Source organism: Cynara cardunculus, unplaced genomic scaffold, assembly GCF_001531365.2.
Source record: "Cynara cardunculus var. scolymus isolate 2C unplaced genomic scaffold, CcrdV1 Un_Scaffold_5873, whole genome shotgun sequence".
In the NCBI taxonomy this organism is placed as follows: Eukaryota; Viridiplantae; Streptophyta; class Magnoliopsida; order Asterales; family Asteraceae; genus Cynara; species Cynara cardunculus.
This window is the reverse complement of record NW_020202638.1, coordinates 13,257-20,363: the sequence shown is the minus strand read 5'-3', so window position 1 is coordinate 20,363 and position 7,107 is coordinate 13,257.

Sequence of the window (7,107 nt, the reverse complement as noted above, 5' to 3'; positions counted from 1 at the left end):
TCTCCTTGATATGCCACCCTTATCACTTCTTCAAAACATTTATAAAATAATTCCGAATAGACCGCAGTCATTGGAATTGTTATCAGTCTGAAAACATTTATATCAAAACTTCATTTTTTTTAAGATAAAATAACAATTTCTTTTAAAAACACAAAACATCATCACAAATCCGGTCAACAAGTCCGGTCAACAATCATCCGGTTTACAAGTCCAGTCAACAACCATCCGGTTTAAAACACTTAGAATACATTCCAATTTGTCCGGACATCTAATCCGGTCAACACATCACATAATCTTTGAACGGTTTACACTTAGAACAAATTCACATTTTGAACGGATAACAAATTCACATTTTGAACGGATAACAAATTCGGAGAACAATCCGTTCAAGACTCGTCCGGTTTAAGACTAAACCGCTCACCACATGGTCGTATTCCTACTTCTCAGTTTAAAATCATAAATAATACTATCATTTATAAACCGCTCAACATTCACCCGGTTTACCAACTCCGGACGACAAACCGCTCATGGCTTGTCCGATTTAAACTAGTCCGGTCAATAAGCCGCTCAAGGCTTATCCGGTTTAAGAGCAATCCGGTCAATAAACCGCCTAAGGCTTGTACGGTTTAAATGCTTATCCGGTCATTCTTTGTCCGGATAAACACTTAGACATAATAATCATGGTTTCTTTTCAAATATGAACAATACGAAGCATGCAATTGAAACCAGTTGAATCATTATGCAAAAAGGTTTAGAAAACACTCACCTTATAAAGCTTTTGAAACCAAAACGCTTGAAATCAACTCTTTGAAATCCAACACTTGCAAATCAACTTGAAATCACTCCTTCTAGCAAATCCGGACAACTCTTTCTTAAATCACTCTACTTTCTCAAAATAGCAGGGAAGGCAAATGAGAAGCTAAGCCTCCTTTTTATACCTCCCAAATAGGGAAGGTCGGCTAACTGCCTTCTCTTCCCCTTTCCACCTCATGCTTATACATGCACTCACACACACAATTTCATACTCCATGCATATGTATAATATGCATGCACATATATACATCCATGCATATAATTATCATATATATATATATATATTCACACAAAATATATATATATATATATATATATATTCAATTAATTCACAAATTCTCATACTGGCATGTATCAATTATAATGTTGTCACGTGTTTATTAAATCAGATAATCACGTATTAAATACCTTGGGTAATAACCAGGATCTGGTTATCACAAAAGTGGACACTCTATGGGCATAGTATATAAAAATTCACTTTTGAGAGATTGGAGTTTTTGTAGAAGTACAATGAGTTTCTGACCATACTGTTCCTACAATCTTCATAAGAAAAATTTACACCCATACCCATCTATCATTTTTAAAGGTTTATTTTGTATTCTAAGCTTTGTGCCAACAAAATTCAACTTTTATTCATAAACAGAAACATGCTCAAGAAGTTCATGGAACTCTCTGATTCTCAGTATTTCAGTCCCTGTGGAAACCATCTTGGTATTATACCACTTTATTACTTGAAGCGATCATAGTGTCGGCATGCACTTGCACCGCCACTGTGGGGACTTTGTGCCCACTGTGTGAAGATTTACGATTCTAAGTAATCAATGTGCATATATCTTTCTTTGTTTGGATTTTTCAAATAAAATCCATGAATAGAATAAATATATAAATATAGTCCATGTTTATATGGATTTTTCAAATAAAATCCATGATTATGCATGTCAGACCTGTCTTCCGATAAGCGACACCTCTCCAAGACTCTTCGAGAATCCCGTCCCATAAACGACACGTGTCTATATATAGCTATCATGACATCATGCTCATGTGTTCTTTCTAAAACTAAATTGTCAATTTAGTTTCTATTCGGTTTCCATATAACTGAGTCGTTTGAAAAGAAACGAAATTAGTTTTCTTAGACCCACATGTCATCTTCTCCATAGAAACTATTTTTTAATACGAAACTTGAAATTCAAGTGAGCTTTGAAAGTCAAATCTCGAAAGGAAATTGTTTGGGTGAAAAATCATAACAGCAACCAAAAAGGATATTATCCATGACTATGATATCATCGATCAATGATTATCCACAACTGTCGTGGTTATTAGATAACAACGGCAACTAATTTTTTTTAATTTCTTATTAATTATAGGTCTTATGTATAATTGAAGATTAAAGACAAATTTTCTCATTAATACACCAAACATAACCCGCGAGTAAGATTTAATTGCATAATCAAGAAAAGACCGTTATAATCATTTATAACGAAACATACCGAAGTAAACTGAATTACATTTATGCTCAAGTACTCTTTGATGAATTGATTGGCTATTGGAATCTATATTCCATATACACGACTATTTATGATTATTTTTATTAACCATGTCTTGTAATAATGATGATTGTTTTTAACGATGACCTCCTTGATTGACATCTATAGTGCATTGATGTTATCAAAGATCGTCCACAGTTTTATCCTCGACACGGTTTTCCACGTAACCAAAATATTTGTGTCATCATTGTTTTTTTTTTCTGTTTTGTCTCAAAGGTTCTTGTTGATCGCTTTAAGGTCCACATCTTAGTCTATGTAATTTTTGGCAAAAAAGAGTACCACATATGGCGCCAAAATATAATGCCAAATTGTATGCAAACACGTCCTTTGACTTAAAGGTGGACATATGCCCATGACGTTGTCAAATGTAGTATAGAAAATAAATAACTAATACGATGATCGATTGGCCAATGAAAACCCCCTAAAAAGGTTAAAAAAAGTTTGTCCCCGGCTACAAAATCCTTTTAATTAGACTTCAATCAAGAATGTCACAATTACACCTGTTTGATTATAGTTGATATTACCAGAAAAGACACAGAAAGTTAAAAAATACATGTAAATAATGTGACTGAAATGTAAACAATAAAGTTGCAAAAGACTTACATACGGTGTTCTTCATGTGTGAGAGAGTGATGGGAGCCAAACTTTATTCATCAGTATATCTCCCGATCTTTTATACATGAGGGATGTTGTTGATATCACAGAAATATGAAGTTTCTATGATCTTGTAACCATCGTGACCAGTAGCCCTGTCTGACTTGTTCATGGTTGACATAGGCAGATTCTATTACTGCACATCTTTGAGGTTTGAGAGGTAAAATGGCTGGAGGGACATGACCGAAAATGTGTCGGACGAGAACGTCATATAATGATCAAGATGCCTTCAGATCCGTTGTTCCTGGGGAGGGCAGGTCCACAAGAATTAGGGGCCCAAATTTTTCGTATATAGTGTATAGTAGTAATTCAAAAATTAGTAAATAAAAGTGATAAAAAAATTAGTATCATCCAAGAAACTTAGCATTATATTAAAGGACCAAGCATGTATTAATTAATTACATTGGAGAAAAAAATACAAAGAAAAATGATTGGTTGTTCATTTTTATAGTATTATTTACTTTTTCTCTAAGGTATTTTTATTATTACTAAAACTTAAAACCACTTTGCCTAGAAAACATTAATATATTTTTCATCATTCATCTCGCACCGACTCTTTTAATTATTTCATCCATACAAATTCTATTTTTGTATTAGAATATTGTAGATTTCTTGTTATTGACTAAAAAAACTCATACCCATTAAGAATTTTTTTTTTGGGAAAAAGGGAATGGGACCTTGAAAATTTTATTAAAAAAAAAAGTACAATTGCGAGGGGCATACCCCAAGAAGGAAAGCTATATACATCCCAAGAAAATGTTTCGGGAAAACACAAAGAAGGGGGAAAACAAAGAATCACAAAAAAACTCCTTATAAACCCAAAGAGGAAAATAATCCATATCATTATTGGGGTAGATATCCTGATCAATTTTAGCCTCCCCACAACCAATCCCAATAATTTCATGGAAGCTCATATCGATATCTAGGGTTTTAACCCAATCCTATCGCCAACCATGGGATCGCACAAGCAGCCATACCCTTGGAGAAAGCTACGAACTTGAATCCTTTCGAAGGTGAAAATGACGGCTTCAAATACATGACTGTTTCGATGATGATCGGATGTTTGAGGAATCTTCAAATACATGACTATTGCAAGAATCATTTTTCCATAATTTAAATTTTCCATGGATTGCAACAAGAAATTGTCTTGATGATGGAGCATAGGGATAGCTGGTTAGCTGCATCAATTGGTCACATAGTTATCCAAATTAATATCCAAATTGTTTTCTTTGCAGGGGCCATAACCTTGAACTCTATTCCTCCAATCTCCATTACACAAGTTAACTCCCAAACCACACCTTAACTCATATGCTTCCCTCAGCACAAAAATCCAGTTATTAACAACTTGATAAAAGATAGCAGCTGTGTTAAGAACTCAATTTTAGTCCACATAGCTGCAGACCAGTAGCCAACATCCATAGCTTTGCTTTTACTTCCAGAACTGAACCAAAATGATGAGAAAAGGAATTGACCATCAAGCCACATAATACCGGATAGCAAACAGCCCCTAAAAACAAAAGTCTTGAACAAGAGGGGGCTGCTGCTCATAAAAAAGCATTGGCCAGAAACCCAATAAATTGGAACTCCCATATCTCCAATACCCAAGAAAAGAAGCCAAGTCTTAAGAAAAATCAAAGAACCATTTTGTTTTAAAATTGGTGACACCAAGAGACCTGTAACTACCCACCCCCTTCAACCCCAAAATGCACAAATTCATATTATCAAACCTGTACACCATGAAAGAATAAACCATATGACCAGACAGACTCCCAAAGCTGCCCCTATACAGTAAATTAAGAAATTTTATCAACCATATGAAATGATACAAGATTTCTTTTTTGTCGAGAGCACTCAAATTTCTTGTTTTATCAAGAGGGTGTTACTCCTCCTTTGTTTTAAGTCCTCTTAAATGGATTACTAGTTCCTTCTTTCCCTAGGTTCTCTTACCTTGTAAGGGAATTTCGGTGACATTTTTTTTTAGCAAGAGAATCCAGGATGGACGCTTCTCGAACGATACTTGTAACACCCCATACTCCACATTTGCATAAAACACATATTTCATTACATAGAAACATGGATTACATCAAAAGGTCCCACTAGTACAAGGATTGCTAAATGTACAAAATCTACATACAAAATTTCCAAAACAAATCCTGTACTACTACATGTAATATAACATGTATCTTCCAAAAGCAGACAATAGATTAGGAAAATAATCACATTTTCCCTTTCCCTTTTATATACCCGGACCCAGCTATTCCTGCATTGCATAATTTAAAACAGAAAATAAGGGTTAGACCTACGGGTCTAGTGAGTAAATCCCCTGTTTGCAAATGCAGGGTGCCAAACACCAAAATATGATAATGTAATTTTGGCTTTAGAAAGATACCGCAATATAACAAATATGCAGTTTTCAATATCATATATAAAGAAGTATATTCATAATCTCACTTCTTTAAAATATCTCTAGACAGAGATCTTTCCCAGTATCAAAACTCTTTGAATTAAAATACCATTCCTTTAATAGGAAAGATTTAAGGCAAAACTTGCTTGATATGTCAAACCATTTTCCCCTTCTCAATAACATCTAAATTATCACTTCTAAATAGGAATAATATCTTTAATTCATCAGGTCACAAAGAAATGATGATTCAAAGTTATTAAATCCAATTTAGCAATAATAATAAGAGTTATAATAATAACATCCACATATGACAATGCCACCCTTGTTCCAAGTACATCTCTCCTTGATATGCCACCCATATTCCTCCAATTTAACAGAGCTACTTATCATAACAGACATAAGTCACCACGTCTGAAAGTACTCAATCCCAGTTCCAAGCCAGAACAGACATAAGTCACCACGTCTGGGGGAACTACCTTTTAAAACTCACTTCCATACCAAAACAGACTTACGTCACCACGCTTGGTAAGAAGGTTTCAAAATATAGTTTCATACCAAAACAGACTTACGTCACCACGTTTGGTAGAAACATTTCCCAAAATCCCGTTCCAATACCAAAACAGACTTACGTCACCACGCTTGGTAGGAACATTTCCCAAAATCCCGTTCCAATACCAAAACAGACTTACGTCACCACGCTTGGTATGAACATTTATCAAAAACTCATTCCATACCAAAACAGACTTACGTCACCACGCTTGGTAGTAATATTCCATTTATTTTAAAAGATATAAAATAACCATTTTTGAAATTCATAAATAAATAAAATAAATATTTAAAAACTTATAAAATTTTTAACAAAGATATCTGGACAACAAGTCCGGTCAATAACTACCCGGTTTACAAATCCGGTCAACTAATCCGGTCAACAACCATCCGATTTACAACTTTAGACAAAAAGTCTACTTTGTCCGGACATCAAATCCGGTCAACACCCCAAATATTCATTGAACGGTTTAACACTTACAATAATAAATCATATTGAGCGGATAACAAATCCGGTCAATAGTCCGTTCAAGACTTACCCGGTTTNTGGAAGATTAGCAGGTGACTCTTCCCTTTCCTCAGACACATGACGAGCAATTCTCTCTGACCTTCGTGATTGATTAGACATCTGCAGATATTTTAGTATAAAAAAATCACGTATTCACATTCCCAACTATAATATGGTGTCCAAGTACAGATATGTAACTGTAAATTCATAATTACATTGGCCATTTGTAATTCGAATTCACCTTACATACTGTTCTCTTTAACCTATTATATTTTATTCCCAGTGATACTAATAATGTCCGGGACACTTAACATGCAAATGACAGTTTAAGTCTAGGTATCATGCTTTGAATACCTAAATCTCTTAAACTAAGGCTCTGATACCACTTCTGTAACACCCGATACTCCACATTTGCATAAAACACATATTTCATTACATAGAAACATGGATTACATCAAAAGGTCCCACTAGTATAAGGATTGCTAAATGTATAAAATCTACATACAAAATTTCCAAAACAAACATGTAATATAACATGTATCTTCCAAAAGCAGACAATAGATTAGGAAAATAATCACATTTTCCCTTTCCATTTAAAATTCCCGGACCCAGCTATTCCTGCATTGCATAATTTAAAA